Raw genomic sequence first — 22,551 nt, forward strand, 5'->3', positions numbered from 1 at the left:
GGAGGCCGCCCCTCCACTGGCGGGGTTTACTGAACTCGGGCGCTTCCCTCGCGTTTCGAGGCCGTCCTGTTTTCCCCCCAGACTTGCTGGTAGCTGGTTAAATAACGGGTGGTAGCGCTACCTATGCCTAACGGTTTCTCCACCCTGCGTTTGCTGGCCGTGCTGTAGGGCTCTGTCGGTTCACACTCTGACGATGTTCGCAACAGCCAGGAATCGGTGTTCAAGAGAGAAAAGTGCCTCGTTACCTGTTTTGATAGTTTTCCAAGAGATTTTTCGGAGAGTGGTGCTCTACTGATGCTGAGCTCAGCTTTCCATGGCAGGTTTTACTGGTCTGAGATGGAAAATAGCTGCTAAAAATGAGAAGGTGGAGAGGGAGGAAAAAGTAAACACCCCAAACTCTAGCGATGGCAGGTTGGAATACAATTAGCTGAACTTCTCCTGGCTGGAAAGTCCGGAAATACTGAGGGCTGCAGGAGACTTTTGGAATGATATTGCGAGAAGTTTGAAAAATATATTCCGTATTGCCCCTAAGTTTCAATTGGCAGGGATGAATAAGCCAATTTTTTTTGGTAGAAACACATCAGAGTTCTGCAATGTAATTTTTTCTCATTATGGTAATTCTATGTATGTTTTCCAGCATACACATTTATTTGAATATGCGCTGGGCAGTTCTAAAGTATCTCCACGTATCTGTGATGGATGGCTGACACAAATTAGGCCAGAGGATTTAAAGGTTTCATTAAGTCACTGTTCTTGCCAGCTTATACGGCTGAGAAATTGTGGACCATGAAGTCCAGCTTGCTAATACCCATAAACATGTCCCGGGGCAGAGAGGATGATTCCAGGTCCATCAACTGTGCATGTGGCGTTAATGATTCTAACTTCTGTTTTCACTTTGTCAGAATCTGAATCGAGTAGAGCAACGAGCCAGTCTGTCTTTAACTGCTCCTTCTGATTATCAAAAATATCAACGCATAAACGTAAAGCTTCTTCCCCTAAATCAAGAGGATTTGCTGTCTGGCTGTCATGTAAAAATAACTCCGGAACAATATCTGGAGATAGCAGACCTCTTCTCTTTCAGTTGTATCACTTGGAGATTGCTCATTTGCTGAATTAAGGTTATTCAAGTCTTAGCTTGACCCAAGGCTCTAGGGTCAATTACGTAGGGTTCCTTCCACTGGTTTTCAGTGGGATTTGCATAATAGATGACGTTCTCCACCCTCACGTACTTTCATTTCTGCTTCTTATTCAGAGGTTTTCTCAGCCTTTTTGTAATTCCAAGAATTGCTTTTTCTCTTCATTGAGGGAAGGCTGTTGTCTTTGACAGCTGCCAAGGTATATGTTGTCTGTCATTCACAATAGCAAGTCACAACAACTAAAATTCTGGCTGCATCTCTCTAAACAGGTTAGGTAGTTAGCAGAAGCATTAAAAGAGCCATTCCTTATAAATCATGATTAATTAAGCATGGATTATGAATTATAGTTCACATTTGGTGCTCAGCATGCTGCTTAAGAACACTTCTCACATGTGGTACTCTTCCCTTTTCGAGAAAGAATTGGGGGATGTTTATAGAGGAGAAGGAAGTATTTTGATGTTACTGTGGCATAAATTGGAACAGCTCCACTGTTCAGTGATTTTTGGTCTGGATTTCATCCAGCATTACTCAAGAGATGATTTTACCCAATTTTTATCGCATTTCTTCCTTCAGATGTTTTTTGTTGTTGTTGGTGTCATTCTTGTTGGTTTGTGGGTTGTTTGTCGTCCCTCCACTCCCATTTCAAGTGAGTTCCTGATGCTCAGCTCTGTGACTTCACCTTTGTTGCTAGTCCATATGTTGTAAGGCAGGCCAATGATGCTCCGCTTTGGGGGGAGAAATCAGGTTGTAGGCTTTTCATCTACTTTTTTTTGAACCAGGCAGAAAATGAGAGCTTTAATGAAACAGTGAAATAACATTGATTTTAACATAATGTGATAGTGGGGATGAAAGAACTGTAGTGAGCACAGAAGAAAAATTAATGTAATACACTGCATTAGATGTAAATCAGGACAGGTATTTATTCTACAGTTTAAAAAAAAAAAAGTCTTGCTAGGCAAACATAACTACATACTGGAACTGAAGACATTGTTGTTGTTCTGTTCTTGTGTTATGCTAACATAAGATTTTTCCATTGAGTTCTAAACAGAATAATTCTGGTTAAACACAAAAAAACCCCCCATGTGGTCATTTAACCAAACTCACCCCAGTTTCTGAATCTTCTAATCTCAATCCCACTCTACTTATCCCTCTTGCATATCTCTCCATGATACCTCTGTCCTCTCTGTCCCACCTGGGACCTTCTGCAAAATCCTGATGGCAAAAACTAGATTGGTTGGGCTGGAGACAAAAGCTGGTTTATGTCCAGTGACCTTTAATGGCCAGGTCCTGGGTAGGAGTTTTAGACCAACACAAATGCTTTGACCGTGACGTAGCAATATCGGTTATTCCAGCCTGAAGAACTGGTCCAAACCCTTGTTTCAGTTGCACAGATTTACGCTTCATTACACATTGCAGATCACTTAAATCTTCTTCGGGATTTGTTCTTTCTTCATGTTTTGTTGTTAAAATAATCATCAACACTTATAGGTCCATAACGGGGTGAAGTGAGAGAGAGTTCTTCAAGTCACTGATTTCTTTTGGCTATAATGCTGCCCTACGCTTATTTATACAGATGAATCCATGTTCCTAATTAAAAGGGCTATAACTGCATGTGCAAATGTAAATGGACATTTGCTTACACCCTGGAGATGCTCATACACAGGTCTTGAAACTTCTTTGTGAGCTCCGTGGCTCTCCCATGGGATGTTCTCCGCTAGGATAATCATGACTCGGGTAATTAATTGTAAAGCACAAATTCTGGTAGTGAAACAAGTTGCAATAATCCATTTGTTAAGTAATTGTGAAGAGCAAATTCAGAAGAAAATGTAGTTTGCTTGTAGAAAACTCCTGATCAGAGAAAGTGATTATGTTTTGGAAGTGGGGATTCATTGAAAATGGTTCACCCAGTTTTAGAGACCTTACTTTCACGCGCTCTAATACTTTTGATTTTTAGGAAGATCTTGCAAAATAAGATGTTATTCCTCATACTGAGTAAAGCTGTGCTAACTTCCTGGTTTCGGTGGAATGACTCGTATCTGTGTAACTTAGCAAAATTTTACCCTAAAATCTAGAAAACTAGATTGCTTTTTTTTTTTTTTAGTATATCGTATTTCAGGTGCATCTGACTTGTACTACCTTCTTTTTTTGGTTAAAGAATTACTTGGCGTACAAATCAGCACTTTCAGTGATGCAAAAATCACTGGATGTGAGGAAAAATTTCTTTACTGAAAGAGTGGTTAAACATTGGAACAGGCTGCCCAGGGAAGTGGTTGAGTCACCATCCCTGGAGGTATTTAAAAGACGGGTAGATGAGGCGCTTAGGGACATGGTTTAGTGGGCATGGTGGTGTTGGGTTGGCGGTTGGACTCGATGATCTTAGAGGTCTCTTCCAACCTTAATGATTCTATGATTATAAAAATACAGAGGAAATATTAAGAATGCAATTTAATAAGATCCACTGTGTTCTTGTTTAAAAAAAGTTATGGGTAATTGATCCTGTATTTGTCCCTGGGCTGTCGGACTGAGTCTCTGGGTTGGGTCAGTACGGCGACTGCGAAGCTGAAGGCTGTGATAGCAGCAGCATGCCTGCCAGTTCTCTAATTAGCCCCCAGGAATTACAGGTGACATGACTGTTATGATGAATATTTTGAGCTCTAACTAGGTCTGTGAGCACTCTGACATTTTTGGCACCTTTATGCCACATTAGTATCTACTTTAGAAAGATATTCCTCTAGCTAATCTTTCTGGCACAAATGATCTACAGAAGCATATTCCAGAGACCCAAGCAGAAGGCATTAACAAAATAAGCCTTGCTGCACTTGTTAGATGAAAGAGGCTACCACTGATCTGGCTGTAGAGGGCTGACTAGTCGGAGCTAAAGCTGATGGGGTTTGGAGGGAAGGTCTTGCATTGGAAATGACTGTGGAGAATGCTGGAAGACAACTGAGACAGAAAAACCATAGAGACTGGTTTTTTTTTTCTGGAAGCCTAAGTGAGCTAGATAGCCACTGACATTTGCTTTCCTTTGAGACGGCCATGAATAAGTCACTGCATTGGTGTGACAGGGTTGTTTCTGGGACCAAAACTAGTATCTTCATACCATACCCTGTGTGCTGTGTAGACGGACACATCATCAAGTATGATGGCTGCTTGTACCTTCTTCACAGTATCCTTGGATTCACTTAAATTAAGTTCCACCAGAGGAAGTAAAAGTTAAAGATTATTTTCTGCTTATTACATACTTTTCAAATGAGAATACTGCTGAAGTTTACATTAAAAATTCCCATAATGATCCAAATAAACAGTTTCAAGGCTAAAAGCTTAGCTTATTCACAATGTGGACTTTCGCGTCCATGCTTCACTTCCTCTAGACAACATTACTGTAGCATGCTGCTGAGTGGTCCTCCCCCTGCTCCCGTTAGCTCACTAAATTGCCCCCAGCTCCTGCAGACAGGACTGTAACCAGAATGCAAGGGCTGGTCGCAATCTACCAGCCTCAATAGATTGATTCCCATTTCGAACACATTGATTGTTGCGGCGCTCACTATAGTAACAGCATTCTGCTCTCCGTGTTTTGTAGCCTTGACTGATCAATGTTAGTCTTCAGCTGGAAGCCTGGATGTATCCCTGGTATGAACTTAGGTTTATGTTCATTTAGAGCTTACAAGCCTGAGGAGTTTCAGCCTGAAATATGACAGTGGCTTATTAGCAGCTCAAAAAAGAGGTTTGTCATGAAAATACATCGGAAGCTGAGCAATCGCTGGATCAGGTGGATCTACTGTGTCTTCAGCCACATCTTCTTGTATTACGCTCCTCTACAGTCATGCTGACATCGGCAGCGAGAATCGTGACAGTAGTATAAATGAGTGCTGTCTCCTGACCTGACATCACATCTAGCACAGCAAAAGATGACAAGATTTAACTGACTTATATTACTCTACACACTTAAGTACTGAATTAAAGCTACTTCTAGTGCTTTCTGTCAGTCTTTTTGTCTGCAAATATTTTGCCTGGAAATGTATCCAGTTCTTCCTCTGCATGTAATAGGCTAAATTGATTTAGAAGCAAATATGTGCCAGAAAAATACAGGACGTAAACCAGAAAATGTAGAATCACAGTGAAATCTGAATTAAATGATCCCATCGGCGAAGAACCTGGCATCAAACTTCTTATTCAAGGAAGATACAAGGATGGAAGGAAGGGTTATCTGGATGTTACCCACAGATCCTCCTAGAGACATGTCTCGACAAGCCTAGAAAACTAATGTTATTTATTATCTAAAGATCAAGAGTATAACAGCAGGGGAAACAGGACATATTACATCAAATCTAAATGTTTTAGAGATAGTTATGGTTATTGTATACAGAGTATAAATATACATTAATGGAGTTCTTGAAAGGGTGGAATTGGATTGCTCTGGACGTTCTCAGTTACCGTTCTCAGTTACTACAAACTGGCAATCCATACCTATCAGTACTTAGTGCCACACTCTTAACTTGTCCTACCTCATCATCATTTTATTAATATTTGTTTCTGTAACACTAATTTTAATAGTTGTAACTTTAAGCATATGAACTAATCTGAAATTCTTTACAATTAAAGTAGAACATATCACTAAAACCGGCAATCTCTCTAGAACAACCTTTTTCCTATGTTTATAAATTAAAAAAAAAAATATCACCGGGACCATTTTTGTAATCTTCTCTCAGCTTGCACAGACATGAATTAATTATGTCTTGGACCTTTTAGGGGGATTTTTTTTTCCCTAAACCCACCTTGATTTGACCTTAAAACTACAGATGATGAAGATTATTCCCTAAGAATCCTCAGTGAGACGTTCTATAGGCTATTTTGATCACTGCTGCCAACCTTTCCTTAAGATGCCCAGCTGCAGTGTCAGCCAGCCTACCTTGCTGACGTTGTCTGCCATGCTAAACAACATAGTCTCAATTTTTTGTCTGAATTGGGAACAGTGATCTTAATTCTCTTTTTATTTGAATAAACATTTTCAACCTCCGGAAACTTTCAGCAGAAAGGGTGTTCTTCCTACCTCCTCCCCCCCTTTTATTATTCCTTTGGTTTTGGTTTTTTTTTTTTTAACATTTTCAATTTATTAACTTCACCCACTGTGGATTCTGGTGCTGGATATAGTATTCTGACAATGGCTGAGACAGTATAGTGTCTATATAACTTATTATTCTTTAAATGCTTGAGGCATATCACGGTCATATAAAACTGTCTTTATTTTGGCCGGGAGGAGGGAGGAAGAAGGAGGAAGATGGCCCGTGCCCACAAGACTTCTGCAGTTTCTGTGTCTACTGTATTTGTCTGAGCTTATATTGTACCTTTACTGCTGATACATTTTCTTGCAGAGGGGGGATATACTACAGTACTTCATCTTCTCTGTGCTTGTGCTGGCTCTCAGGGCAAATTTGGTCTTTTTAGTATGCAGTTCAAACACTGTCTGAAAAGGCGTCATGGTTTGGATAATAATTTTTCAAAGAAATTTAATACACCGATTTCCTTGGGATGAAGATCAAGTACTGTTCCATCCAAGATGCACCTAAAGGGCAACTTGTTTGAGTTAAGTTTACTGAAACAGAAGTGACAGAATATCAATTTTTCTAACTTCATGTCATATTTGAGAATCAAATAAGCAATTACATGAGTAAATTGGATTTATTTCAGTATCAGATTTGCAGTCCACTTGTTTTATTTGAGTGAGATAAAATAGCCCTTCATTTTACAGTAAACATGCTCAAATGTTATATTTCTTCCTTGGCTTCTTCAGAGCTTGTAGTTTCTCAGCCTTAAGTTGAAAACATTACCAATACATAACATGTAACCAACTGACTTAACGCCAGAAGCCTTCCCTGTATTAAGGTCATGAAGGTGATGAATCTCTCTTTCTTTGCAATGAGGTGACCTGCAAACTGGTGCAAATGTATTCGTGTCAACTTCTTCCATCATTTGCATTTACCAAAACCCCAAATTTTAATGTAAAAATAGGACCTCACACATCATGTATTTGCTTAGCCCACGGGTGCAACCACGTGTAAATATAGGTCAAAATTATATGACCCAAAAAGGGTACAATTTTATCTTTTGTTTTAGAAAATATGGCATTTTCAGATTCTCCCTAGACTTTTCCAAATGTTCAGATTAATAACACAAATTGTCCTACTTCAAGGAAGCCAATTTCAGCACTCCTCCTTTCTGTTGTTCATCAAAGAGCTTTTACTGTAATTTGGTTTGTTACTAGATACGATTTACCCAAATGTTTCTGCTCCCTAACACTATGTAAGGATCCTAGGCAGCTCAGAGGATTACTGAAAGGAAACTTAAGTGATTCACCTCCAGGCCTGCTGCTCGAGATTAATGGTAACAGAATTGCTTCCTTCCCCTGCTTTCACCCACAATATATTTTGCAAAATGTGTCAAATCAGACTCTTCCAATTCCATATGTTTTCTGAATCGGAATTAATTCCCATGGTGGGGAGGCAAAGATCATTTTGCTTTTGTCTTAGTTCATCTTTTACACAGAATTATTTTGGAACATATTCTATTACAAACTACTCCTGTATAAAAAAAGCACATTCTTTATCTAGAATTCTAATGCCCCTCTAGGCCAAACAGAATTTTGGTGAAATATGTGAAGCTCTTTGCCAAATCCCTGAGCCACTGCAAATCTCTCCATTCTACACAAATCAAACTTGTGCATTTAGAATAAACATTAAAGAAACTCCAAACATGACAACTGAGGTTTTACTAGCCTCAAAAATTATAGCCCAACCACGATAACTGAAGTTCTGACAGCAATGAAACTGAAATTTGGCCACCAAAAGCTGTATTTAGCTGTTCATTCTAATGGTTGTGATCACCATGAATTCCGAAAGGAATTAGCGATCTCGGTCCAGAAGTAGTCGTAGTGCGTGCAACGTGTGTGAAACAGCCAGGTATCTACATGCAAAATAACAATTGTCAGCCAAAGGAATGATCTCGGTCAATTAAAGGCTAAATTAGTCTCCTAAATGAACTACTCAAAGGAGTTGCCTACAAAGGCCTAGGCTGAAGCTCATTAGTGCTGCAGTATGTCATACTGCCATTGCCCGCTGGAGTGGTGAATGCAGCACTTCTCATTGCGTGCTGCCAGCCTTTCAGAAACACTGAATTCGCGTCTCCTTTTTCTGATAGATAAATAATGCTCTTTGCAAATGCTTCTTAAGCCATGATTTGGACCTTCTTATTGCAATTGTTTCTTTAGATCCTTTCAGTAAAATCATACTGTTTATTAACACATATGGCTGTGAAAGTATTTTTCTAGCATCCTACAATTTGCAGACAGGAAAGATCGAGTTCATCTGTGTTTCCATGTGGAATTGTCAGGAGTCCTGTCCCCTTCGTTCACCCAGTAGCATGTTCTGCAGAATCATAGAATATTGGGTGGGAAGGGATCCTGAAAGATTGTTTTGTCCTCAGGGAAAATCAGAAATGCTTAAGCCATTCCTGACAGCTTATTCATCTAACCTGTTTTTGTGGAGACTTTACAACCTCCCCAGATGATCTTACCAGTGCTTAGAAAGTAGGTGTCCTACCACCTTTCTTTTTTTTGACTTCTCACCTTTCTTATCTCTTCAGCAATATCTCAAAATTCAATCTGCTGAACTGTTCATCTATAAAAAAGAAAAGCCATTTTGAGATGTTCAAAGCTATTTTGTCAACTTGAAATGTTTTCAGTATGTATTTATACGTACTAAGTGCCAATGTATCACGTGATTCTCTTTTCTAATTATTTATGGCCCTTTTGTGATATTGCACGTCAGTTTAAATTTGAACCACTGCTGAAGTTATCCAACAGTAAGCTATAATTCTGACATGCAGTTACAGTGGTGTAAACAATATCTGCCTTACTGGTAAAGAAAGCCACCCTCAGAGGCTCCTCTAAAAGACTAACACAATAGTAGATGGGTAGTTCCTGAGACTATTCTATAAAGATTACAGGGCTTTTTCCTCCAAAGGTTTTTGATAGTTCCCATGATACTTGCGCTGTTGTTGTCGGGTCTCAGTTATTGTGCTTGGTCGATGATGACATTTCACAGATTAATCCGAAAGAGGAACCAAATGGCAATGTGAGACAAACAGCAGCAGAGCTAGAAGGTTTTTGGTTCTCTATAGTAAGACTAAGTACTTTTTTTAGCCCTTTTGCACAATTATTTAGAAACTCGGGAAGAAGTTGCTCTTTTCACTCCTTTCCACTTCCTTCCCAATCCAGCTGTGTCAGAGGATGAGGTCACCATCCTCAAATGCTCTTTACTACCGCTCTGAAGGAGAGCAGTTTGTGAGAGTGCTGCCTAATAGGCTTCTGACAGAGCCAACCGGGTGAGTTTGAACAGTTTTTATAAATGGAGAGTCTGAGCTATCTCAGACAAATTTTCTTGAAGAACTGTAGGAGTGTTCCTGTAAATGTATTCGGTAGAGTTATCTCCACCAGGGAGCAGTGACAAGTGGCTGGCATTGATGATCTCTCCCACTAAGACAGCTGGATGGGGAAATGATGTGTGTCTCCAGCCCGGTCCCCAGGCCAGCAGTAAGTGCCACTGGCTGTATCTTCAGAGGGGACTTGTCTGCGTATGAATGTTTTATCAGTCATATGCTCTCTATCCGTGCTGACTTTCTCGGTTTAGTGTTAACCATTCCCTAAATACCTTAAACAGAAGACCCTGTTATCCCTGCAGGAATTATAGTCTTATAAATAGCGATGGGAATTTACACCTGTGTTTAGTCCAGCATAACTTTTCCTTGCATCTTGAAACTTACTGTGCATCAGCTGAATTACATTAACTTACCCTATGTGTGCTCTTAGCCTATGATAAACTTGGTGATTTCATCTCAGTCATGCAGTCATAAAAACTAAATATACCAGATTATTTAAAGGCACCGTAACTGTTTCCAAATGAATCCCCATCTATTGTTTGTAAGCAGATGGCTTTGCTATTTGAACAAACACACTGAATTTGAAAATTGGAACTGTTCTTTTGATTACACTATACACAGCAAAAATGGATTAAGGACCTGTTCCTGAGTTGATGGTAGTGACTGTGATTCATACCAAATTTAAAATCTATATGATGTCTAGTTTCATCATGTTTAATATCTAGTGAAATATTTTGTTTATAATGACACACATGCCAAATAAATCATAATCCAAGCTAGCGATGACAAAGGAAACATGAAAGAAAAATGACAAATTTGATGAAAATGAAGTATTATTAATTTCACCTATATTTATCTGCAAGTATCCATTGCATCTTGCGCTTATATCTTTGGAACGTTTCCTCTGCATCTCGGAGCTTATATAGTAGAATGATTCATTTCGTCATCATCAAATCAGGTAGCACTTGAGGCTGCTTAGGTCAGTGCAGCGATTACAGTCGATTGGGTGGCATAACCTTTCTGAAGGTTACTCTGACACCTAGAACACTTGGTACTGTACCATGTGAAACTGAGAAAATGTCTATTGGTCATTCAGCAGGTTATTTTGCCATTTAAAATGCCAAAATTACTCTGTCTGGCTAACAAGTGCCTATGTTTCCATTTGATATACCACGTTATGCATGTTTTGCTTATGCAGAAAAGTTTACATCATCGTCTTCAAAGAGATTTAAATTGGTTACATGCATTCAACATCCACTGAAATTCAGTGGCATTTGGGCACCAGATTCACTTGTGCACCTTTAAATACTTTGGCATTAATTAGCAATAAACTTTACAATACTATTTAATCAACCAGTGATTCTCCATCTAGTCTTATTTTTTTTTTTCCTAATCTCTTACTGTGTGTGTGAAACAAATGGAACTAATATCAATAGACCTCTTCATCCGTTAATCTAGCTAGCTTTTGTGTGATGAATATGGGCCTGGCTCTCAAGCAGCTCCTTCTTTACATTTTGCTTAGGGTTCTAGTATTTGTGCTTAACGTCTTTCATGAATTAATGAGTAAAACCAAGCCTGTTGTGATATGGCTTTGGATCTGTGTCTATTACAACTTTTCCTTGCAGCAAAGACGGTTCATAGGGTTTCAGAGGCACAGAGAGCAATGAAATTATTTAATCTGTACTCAGCTAGAATCTGCATTTCTTTGGAAGACAACCTGGCTTTTCTCACAGTATTAGCAAATTTGCTAGTTTAGAGAGCAGGGAGAGGCAAGGGAGGTGCTAGCAAGCCATGGAGGACATAAGAAAAATAAGTTGGACAAGGGAAATACCATGATATTTAGTATATCATGGTATATGATATACCCATGATATACTGAAGGCTCAGAGTATGCCACAATACTGGTTTTAGGGGAATGCTCACAAGCCAAGACACTATGAATAGGCAGCAGTCTTTTGCAAAGGAAGGGTTAGAAATTTTACGCCAACATGAACTTAAGAGCTGATGCCCCTAGAGTCAGACACGATGGTAGGTATGGTACAAGCCATTGATTGCAATCTCTCACTCATATTGGTGTAAGTCAGGAGCAAGCACAGTGAAGTCCAAAGATACAAGCTGCTGTAAGAGCAGAATCAGGCATCATTTCTACATGCTGTGGGATTTATTTGCTGTTCAGGATTTACAGTCATCTCTGACAGTTGCTTCTTGCAGCCACAAAACCAAGTACATCCTACACTGAAGCACAGCAATAACAAGATTTGAATGTCATTAGGGGCTGCTCCTACACATCTTGTATTAAAGCAGCTAAGTGTTTAACCCATGAATAGAGCTCCTATTATCTTTGCTTTTGAAACCTCAGTATAGATCACTTAACCACTCTGCAAGAAATCCCTTGGGAGACCAACAACAGCAGGGAACAAAGTCAGGCAAAAAGGATTGTATCTGCTAGAGCTTTTTAAAGATATTTTTCATACGAGCGCAGAGTCAACTTGAATATTACTCCTAATATAGATTGACCTAAGACAGATTTCTGCAGAGCATGGGGCTGTGAGAGAATTTGGCCAGACAGTTCTTCACTGAAAAGCTCTGCCAATTATGTGCAGCACAAAGGAGAGTAATGCACAATATGCCTCCTCCTTCACAACATGGGGCTTAAAAATAAACGTTACAGATCCTATTTGCATTTCCATCTGAGCTCAGGTAAATCCAAGTCTGAGATAAGAATCTGTTTCAGCATAGTTCATCTAGCAAAATGAGCTACCAAACTTGTGGGTTCAGTTTCCAGGTAAGAATGTGGCCATTTGAGAAGTTTCAGTGTCGTTTAGGGTCGGCTACAGTCTCATCAACAGTTGTGTAAATCTGGAGGACTAGGGTTGAAGAGGTAATAGAAGTGTGAGATCTACCTGTATATAACTGATGGGAAGAAACCTAGAGCCTCTCTGCTGGCTAACAAGCAAATTACCTTATTCACTTAAATATATTTTATAAATAGTAACTGATCATTAACAAATGTATAGTACCCTGGCTTTTTACTTATGTTTTAATGCTTAAAACAGATGTCAGATTGACAGTACGTCAAACAAATCTCTTTGTTTAGTCACAGAAAGGTTATGTACTAAAACCAGTGAAAAAGTCTGTTTTTTCCTCTGCCCTTAACCCAGCGACTTAGAAGGACTGACTTGAAAACGCTCCTCCCAAAGGAAGACCGGGTCAGACTCCAGCTTCATCTTTGGCACTCCTTCTGAGATAGCAAACAGATAATTGTGATGATGGCAGTTGTGTGCGAAGTGAGGTGAAGAGATTAAGGCTATGAAATGCAATCAACCTATGCTACCAGCCAGCTGCAATCTACTCTTTTTATGAGTGGATTTGCAACAATGTTTTAGCAATAGTTTTACAAATTAAATGTAGGGCTATATATTAAAACAAATGGGCTTGCACATGCATGCATAAAATCTGTGTTAAGAGTTGGCTATATCCTGCTTCCTGGAGCAGCGACAGTGCTGGAGAACAGATTTGGGATCATGGCTCTGCTGTGGACCTGCCTGCATAGCAAATCAGAACATTTCCAGAGTACTCTGCATGATCTGACTATGGACTAGACTAGCTCTCAGTCTGAATGTCACCAGGGGACTTCGATACAAATACACCTCTCATGAAATGTGAAGACGTTTACTGTTAGCCAAACAAATTATAGAAGCTCATTTCCTAAGCAAAAGCTTAGCAGGCCACTGCTAAGCAAGGAGAAACAGGGATGCTGACTCCCCCTCCCTATTCTGCTCCTCTGAGGTTTTCTTTTGTAGGTCTGGAATGGAGGAGAAATAAATCTCTCCTCAGATAAATCAGATAAGCTTTTGTTGATCTGGGCAGTTTGTTTCCTAGTTCAGCCACAGGCAAAGCTCATCCGGAGACAATAACGTGTTGCATATGAATTTTCAGGAAAAAACACCTCACACCTACTAGTGAACAGCAATCTGAAAAATGTTTCTGAATATGCAGGTAGGAGAAGAACAATTTAAAAAACCCATACAATTATTTTACAAATACATAAAAAAAAAAAGAGCCTAAGAAATCACTGTTGATCCGTGGTTGCATTCAATTTCAAGCCAAGTTTAGTTTCTGAATATTTTTAAACTGATTTGCATAGCATCATTCCGTAAGGCCTCAACTCAGCAAAGCTTGTAAGTACATGCTTTACTTGAAGCCCTTGCATATGCCACCAAATTCAATGGGATCATACATGTCATTAGGTGTTTTTCTGGGTTGAGACCTAATTCTTTGAATTTACAGGAATTTCCAGGTGCTTATTTAGGTCATAAGAGATCTGAAATATTTTATTGTGATAGTTCTTCAGGAAAAGAAAAACCTAATGCAAAACTTTGCTTTCACTAATCATCAGGAAAGGTGTGTTCCACTATTACATGAAATTGCAACTACATATTAGAAGCCATTCTAGGGCAAAAGAGAGCCATATATTGTAATAGTCACTTCGCTGAGAATGTAGATTGTATTGAATTGGATCATTTATGTGTTGTCAAAATTTACTACATGGTTCAGAATTAAAATTCACATAACATTTGTTTGATCTTAAAGGTGGCCTGCACATTATATACAAATAACTTGCTATATGAACTTCCTGAAGAATTTATTTTATACCGTAATTTAGTGTCTGTCCTGGTTTCGGTTGGGAGAGCAATTGCATTGTGCATCACTTATTTTGTATATTCTTTTATCATCATCATCATCATTATTATTATTATTATTATTTTCCCTTCCTTTTCTGTCCTGTTAAAGTGTCTTTATCTCAACCCATGAATTTTACTTTCTTTTCCCGATTCTCTTCCCCCATCCCATGGGGTGGGGGGGAGGAGGTGAGCGAACGGCTGTGTGGTGTTTAGCTGCCTGCCGGGTTCAACCACAACAGTGTCAAAGACTAGAGACAACAGGAGTATATTGGAATTGTTTTATGAGCACAGTGTAATCACTGTAGGGTCTACTTGCTTATTTTCCCTTTCACTGAATAATATTTAGTTTCTTTTCTAAATCTTCTCTGCCTTTACAAGAGATGTAACACTTATTAATGTCACTCCTGGGGCAAACTATTGTAATTTAAGTTCCAACCCCTAATCTGTATTCTGTGAGTTAAGGTGTTTTACCCATGGCATCTATTTGTCTATTCAAAAATGCTTATACATGTACATGCCTGAATTTTGCGCATATAAACATTTAGATATTCGAGTAAGTCTGCAATATAGCACATGCATTATGCACCTGTGGTGGGTTATGGGGAAGTGTGTTACTTGAGTTCTTACATGAAAAGTGGATGTCTCCTACACATCACGTCACTGCCAGAACAGTTATCCTTCGTGGCAAACACCTCTTGGCCTTTCAGAGCAGAATGTTCTCCAGGCAAACAAGTTGTCAGACATGTGCCGTACCCACAACTTAATAAAATGGGTAGAAGGAACCGGTGATTTCAGCACTGAGTTGTCATGGCAAGAACCTGTACTATCCAAAAGGTAGAACTGCAGTCATGTATCTCCATCTTACCAGGCAGACCTGAAGGAAGTAGTAGAAGCAGCAGGACTTAGTACCTCGTGTATAATCTCCCTTAGTGAGACCACAGAGAGCAAGCAAGCCACTACCTCCAGTGGCCCTTGCTGAAGAGTCAGCACATCTACAGTGCTCTTACATGAGATAAATACCAGTTTTCAGAACTGATGGAGCCATGATGGGCACCGAACCACACCTTTTCCTTAAAGGTGGTTACAACAGTATGTGCTGTACTGTGGCATAACTTGGCCATCTCCATACGTACATAATTTGTGCAGCTGCAAGCATGCAAACCAGCGAACAAACTACTGATTACATGTGTGTGCAAGTGGTCACTACGTAGTAGGCACTTGCTTAGGCATGGTCAGCAGCATGGCTCTGGAAATCGCAGGCAGCTTGTATGTTTTGTATGACGCTGTTGATGTGGACAGACTGGTTTACCAGCTCTTTTTCCTCCCAGTCCTTAAGTTCACCAAAGCAGAAATCATTATGAGGCCAAAACTGTATAGATGTAGATCATTTCAAGATACTTCTGCTGTCTGCTACTGCAAAACTGCTGTTAGTTAGCTAGCTCACGAGGATTTTCTCAGTCTCCATACAGCTTCAAGAACCTGCCTTCTTGCCTTGCAGATGGGAACTTGTTCCCTAGAGGAGCATGTTTGCTAGATTCTCAATGAATCTTGCATCTTTTGGTCCTATTTATGGAGGTTTTTCATTGTGATGGAAGATCTGGGGCATAGATAAAAGTCAGTGCTTGAACCGTTAAAAATGAGAGTAATTCTCAAAGATTGTAAAGGAGGTATCACCTTTACCAAAATCTTCCCTGATTCAATAACAAGTGTTTACAATGTGTTACCAGTTCTATGAATTCAAAATCTATTAAAATGAGAAATCATGTAGTGTACGATGCAGTCATCTTTGCCATACATGGACTAATACCTTACTCCTCCAAAAACTATATTTCTTTTAAGGCACATCAAACATCTTGTCTGAATACTTCCTTCTCTTGTAGCATCCAAATTATAGCCAAGTAGGTTTTTGCACCCGCTTTTGTTAATGCCTATCTAAATACAGCAAGAGTAATGACAGTTATCAAGCTTGTTTGCTTAAATTTGTATAACTGTCTTTGGTTTATAATATCTCTGATAAGCCTGTGGTGTTGACAGACCCATTCAGAGGTAAGCTGAAACACTTTGCTAACTGGGCTGCTAGGAACCACAGCAGCAAATGCCGTCTACCTGTTCTGTTCCTCTCTTTCAGGGGGAAACAGCACATCCCCACTTCCCCCCCCTACCCCAACCGCCCCCTGGGCAACTTGGTCCAAGGGTTTGGAGAATTTATGCAGAAGTTCAGCAAAATTTCACTGTCATGCATGGCCATATAGTACCAGCTCCACCCAGCACACTCTTTTCTGTGGGACTACCCAGTGTGGTCAAGGGACACAAGTGCATCGTTGGCAGGCAAATGATCTGTTGAAGCTGCCAACACTGAGTTTGACATAACATCATAAACAATGTTCCCTGACATAAAAAGTTGTGTTAAATCAATTGCCACAAACCGGTCCTGTTTATGAAGAACAGCCATGCTATTTTATTAGGTATTTTTTATAGCAAGCTTTCAAACAGATGAACTTGCATCATATCAGAAGCTTAAGAATGAAACTTATTTGTCTTTAAAATACTGTATTTTTCAGTGTTAGGCAAAATAAGAGTATTGGAATCTTCTTTGAAAAGCTTGTTTCCAGCAAACGATAGTGACGTCTCAAATAAAAGTTTAGAGACATGGAAAATGTTGCAGGTGACTAGCGGAAGAAATCTCTACACATACTTTGCATTGGTATGTCTTTGTAATAAATGTAGTCTAAAAAACTCCCTGTTGACGTTTTGAAAACTGACTAATAATGCACACAAAATCTCCAGTATCACTTTTCATGAACAAGTCTCTTTTTTTCTTCTCCCCTTTGATTTTCCTTTTTTGGGTACCACCTGTCTTTTTCCATCAAGTGGGAAGACAGAATAAAAAAAGCAAAACCCAGAATGAAAGCCCAAGCCAAAGAAACCAGTTACTTCTGCATCTAAACAAAGTGCTATTTGCAAGTCAGTGGCTGGTTCTACCTTAGATAATCCAAAGTAGGTCACCTTTATGAGTCTTCCAGACTGTCCAACTTAGTAACTCAGAAGGATAATAATACAATTTTTAGTTAATGAGACAACATCAGAAAAAAGAACGGCAGGAAGCTGTTAACTGCAATATCGCCTTACTGAAGACAGAATGCCACATGGCAAGAACAGATGGGTAATCCTTCCGTGATTATCCTCAACCACTGGCTGAAAGACAAAACTGTCGCAACACTGAGGGCTGTATATAAAGTACATATACATGACATTTCCCCTCATTGGTAGTAAAAGGTTATATATGCTAAGAGATTATAAAGAAAAAGGGACACTTTAATGTGATGGCAAAGGGAATAATTCTTCCATTTTCCTTCACTTCCTGAAGCGGAGCATATGCCAAGGTCCTGAACTAAATTTATCTCTCAGAAGAAAAATAATATATATTCCACATATGTATTACATATTTTATATAAACTGAACATAGAAAAATACCTTTTTTTATTATCTTTGACTATATTGACCCAGAAGTGAAAAATAAGGATTATTTATGTTGCTAATTTATAGATATTGTTACTAGAATGAAATGTTGGTGTTAAAAATTTGGCTTTTGCATATACATTGACACCAGAGTTTGCGTTTGCAAACTATTAAGTGGCAAAATGGAACAAGAGTGGATCAAGAATGGCTTGCTGGAACCTCAAGTTTTACAAAACCACCAGAACTAAAGGCGTTTCTTGCACACAATGGTCACATCTCCATTGACTTCAGTTCTGCCAATGCACACTAAGAGAGAACCGGGCTTTTATAACTCACTTGGAGAGCAGCTAGATGTAAAATGAGTACATAGCAAAGAATCTTGGAGTTTTGTTTGTTTATGAAAAGAAGAGATGGAATAGTGAAAATTCGTGGTACAGTATATCTGAAGACTATACATGTAAACCATACAATGACTGAATTGGAGAACATAGACTAAATTAATGATGGTGCTGTGGTTCCAGAAAAATCAAGATACATTTCCCTGACCTTTAAAGTATAGCAAGACACCAGTGTTTAAAAACAAAAAGCAATGACTTGGGAACTTGTTGTAGGGCAGACACCAAACTGTACTCTGAGATGGTGAAATTTTTATCAGCCTCTCAGAGTAATTCCCTACCATGTTTTGCTCTTTCAGATTTGACGTGTAGACCAGTAAGACTGTCAACCTCCCAGGGAAAAGGTATATGTCCTCCATATGCACAACGCTTCACTAAAATGATTAGGGGTGGTATGTTGTTCCTGCTAGTTATTGAAGGAAAAGAAAAAAAAGAATTTGCCACTTCAGGGGAGAAGCCCAAACCTCAGGAAGATACCTCTACTGCTACTGCAGATTACTCATAAAAGACTGCTCTATTTTCAATCTTTTCTATTCCTCAGGCGCATTCCTTAGGTATTATTTTTAAATTATAGGAATATATACAAATTTTCTAATTGTTCTGCATTCTTCACAGATTTTAAGATTGAGTATATTAGAGATACCTATCCTTAGACAAATCAGTTCATTCCCAGATACGCCTTTTTCCCCTTCACCCTGATAACATATATCTGAAATCTAAATTTTGATGTGATAGGGACATGACTGTTTTTAAGAAAAATGCAAATCTTCACTCTGAAATAACTTAGTCTTTCACCGATTACAGAATGTGCTTCTAAACCGCCTATGAGTCAGCCTGTGAGTTGGAGTTCAGATAAGCCTGTAGTGTTTGTTCACCAGATGGACCGTAAGCTCTTCAAAGTAGAGGAAAGGGTATTGCTTATTAACATTACTCTAAACTTCATTTATTTCTTTGTAGAAAGTCTGGTTACTTGATTCAATTTTAGACTATGTCTACACTGTAAGGAGGTGAAAATGTATTTTTATAACAGGATAGGTAAATCTAGCAAAGTAGATCAGAGTAAAAATTTTACTGGAACAGAATATGGTTCTTTTTTTACATCATTCTAAGTAGCCAAGATTGATACCCACCTCCTCTCAAACACACCCAGGCTGAATTTACATACCTATGCGGAGGTAAAAAATATTTAAGCCAATTATCTGTTAGGATTTTAGAGCAAATTAGCCAAGTCACATCAGCTTGCTTAAAAACCATCTCTTTGACAGTTAAGTGCAACCATCAGAACACTTATCTATTAAGAATCAAATCTGGTTTTTCCTCTTATATACTTTGTGCTAGGTACTAATAGGCTCACGTAACATGGGCAACATCAGGAATTTTCAGAGTGGTAACTCTCGCAAATGTCCTCCGTGTAGCCAGATTAAATATTTTCTGATGCAACATAGCTCACTCGAGCTGCCATTATTCATGAATGTGATAATAAGAAAAGTCCATTTTATGGTTTTAACTCTTATGTAATTTCTGATTTTAGTTTGTTCTTAGGGTTTGTACAGTTCAGTTTTTAATTATTTTTTTTTTCCATCTTCAAAATCTCAAGAATCTCAGCCTGCCCTTTTTACTTTCCAGTTTGAATCAGCACAGGAAAAAATAATTAGTTAAATTATCCTCCTTCTTACTTCTATTTGGCTGTTTTCTTTAGCAACAGAAGAAGGATGTTTTGAGCGGTTAGCGGTCATTGGTCATAGCACGGTTTTAAAAATGAATGCCATACCTACTGCACTCTCCTTTCCAGATTTAACATAATCTCTATAAATACGGGGAAAGGAGGATGCTGTCAGAGAGGAAGCCTGCTCCTCTCCCCGCTCCGCTTTTTCACTCAGTGCAGAAGTGTCTCATGCTGAGGCTCCCACCCATAGACAGGGCTGACTTCACACTGAAGACTCAGATCTTTATGGCCTATAAATTATTTTGGTTTGGTTACAAATCTTCTCTCCAGATGTGCTTTCAGTAGGACACATGTGAGACTGAGCATGCACTGCTGTTCCTCACTGCCTTATCAGTCACAGTAATTATATACAGAGATTAGGAAAATCCACAGACATTTTCTGGTATAAAAATTGCCCCTGAAAATCTGGAGGACATTTTCCAATAGGTCATAAAAATTGTAAGGAACATGGATCACAATTTGGTCATAATTACTGCTGTGCTCCTTTTATAGAGAGCCGTGTTGCCCTGTGCTAAAACATTGCCTGGCTTGAATGTTGCTTTTAGGGCTTTTAGCATTTTAGGGCATCAGTTTGAACGTGTCTCCCATTTCACAATGAGGTACGCAGGATCAGAATCCGGCCCTGAGGTCTGTGGCTCTTCAGAGCTCTTGGTGATTCGGCCTGTTCAAAGTCTGGTTTTATTGACTCCTTGAGCACCTCCTGCTCTCTAAAAGCCCAAGGGAAGGCTGCACGGGGCAACCACGTGCTAAGACCACGACTTCCTTTTGAAAAGGAAGGCACTTAATCCCTAGTGGAAGACACTTTTATCTAGTATTTGTCAGCAGATTTGCTTGAGTGCTGTACAGACTCTGTCAGAATATTCAAGAACACTTTGAATCTTTTTAGTTTTTTTGTTCAAACAGCTCACTTCACTGTACCGTGTGACCAGCAGACCAGCAGATCTGATGCATGTGGAACTGGTGCAGAAGCCTGTCACTGTCAAAATTTGTTATCACGGGCTCTCTGCCCATAAAGAGCAGTTCGCCATCACCACAGATGGCAAAATGGAGGCTGTCCCATTGGATGAACTGAAGGTCAGCCAGACGATGCTCAGCCTTCACACAGAAAGAAGCCGTTCCGTGCTGACTTTCCTGGAAGTTACTAATGATGTTTTTTGACATCTCTGTTTAGAGACAACTTGAAGTCAGCGATGATACTCTGACTGTGACCCTGTTTGAAACTGCATGTGTGTATTTGGGCCTGATTCAGATCTCACTACTCTGTACATGAGGAGTAACTGCATTGAGTCGATGGTTTTACACCAGGATAGAGTTGCTATGAAGTGAGTATCCAACAGCATCAGCGGACAGTACAGGACCAAAGAGCCCAGGAATCGCCATGTATGGAACAACACCTTGCTTCTTTTTTTCTGACTCAAAATTCATGTGTTAGGAACAACAGATTATTTATTCCTAAACCTCATTCTTCCATCAGATCACAAGATTATTATTAAAAATTAATTGGAATATTAGAAAGCCTATTTGTCCAATCATGCACACCTCTGTAAAGCTAAATACTTGTACAATGCTTCTTACCACTAATCTGCTGCGTACTTCATCTGCTTCTGTAACACTGCAACAAAAGATACATCCCGTGAAATTTTATTTGTAGCCTCGCTGGATCATGAGAAATATTCCCTTAATAAAGGATGCCTCTGAATCTTACTACTTGTTTCATTGTTCTTCAGATCAGAAACTAAAGCACTTCCAATGCAAACAAAATCCTGCTGGTCTGGGCAAATCCTACTTGGCTGTCATTTAGAAAAAGCAACTGTCCTTATCAGAAGATATTATTTTTCACCTTTGGATTTGGTTTGTAAAGTGGAATTAGGCTTACAAAAAGAGGCACTGTGCAGGCAGATTAAAAAACCTCCCTACTTCACTACTATTGTCAGATAATGAGATCTTTCAGATTAGAAAGCCAATACCAGTATGGGAGAAAAAGGCAACTGAAGCTATCCATTATGTACACTTTTTTAGATGCTGGGCATTTAATTACAGTCACCTTGCGCCTATGCCTGGTACTTGCAAACCTCGCAGGGCTGTGGAGGTATTGCACCTTGCTCTTGTTCTCACTCCGCTGAGGCCAAGTGCTGCCAGCGACCCTTTTGATTAAAAAAAAAAAAATCTCAGCCTTGGGGGACTTGGACCATTTTTGCCTGGGAAATGATTTGCACACATTTGTGCCAGCATCGTACATGGGGATGGCTGTTTGTCAGATGGGGGGAAACGACAGTGCCCTTAAAGGTGTACCTATGCTGCAAGCGGTCAAACCACTTGGCCATTGGCCGGGCGCACACAGACTGAAGGCCACACAGACTGAACGTCGCACTCGGGTCTACTTCGAGCAGCGTCGGAGTAACAGCCTTTCCAAAGTAAAGAGCGGTCAATAGCTACATGGCAGGGAAATTAATGAGCATACGCGGGGTTCTTGATAAGCTGTGGAAGTCTGACGATTTATCGACAATTTTTCTTTCATTAAGGAGCGCAAGCCGCGCCGCCTTTTTGCTGCGGCCATTTTTAATGCGACCAGCTGAAACGAAAAAGCCCCATCTGAAACGGCGGCAGGTCAGTTCGGCGCGAATTGGCTCCAAGTCGGTTAAAAAAAATAAATCAGTAGTAACAATGGGAGAGGGCCGAATACCAGCCTTCACCGGGGAACCGTCCGCCGGCCGGGA

The sequence above is a fragment of the Pygoscelis adeliae genome, unplaced genomic scaffold (genome assembly GCF_000699105.1).
Source record: "Pygoscelis adeliae isolate BGI_AS28 unplaced genomic scaffold, ASM69910v1 Scaffold85, whole genome shotgun sequence".
Classification (NCBI taxonomy): domain Eukaryota; kingdom Metazoa; phylum Chordata; class Aves; order Sphenisciformes; family Spheniscidae; genus Pygoscelis; species Pygoscelis adeliae.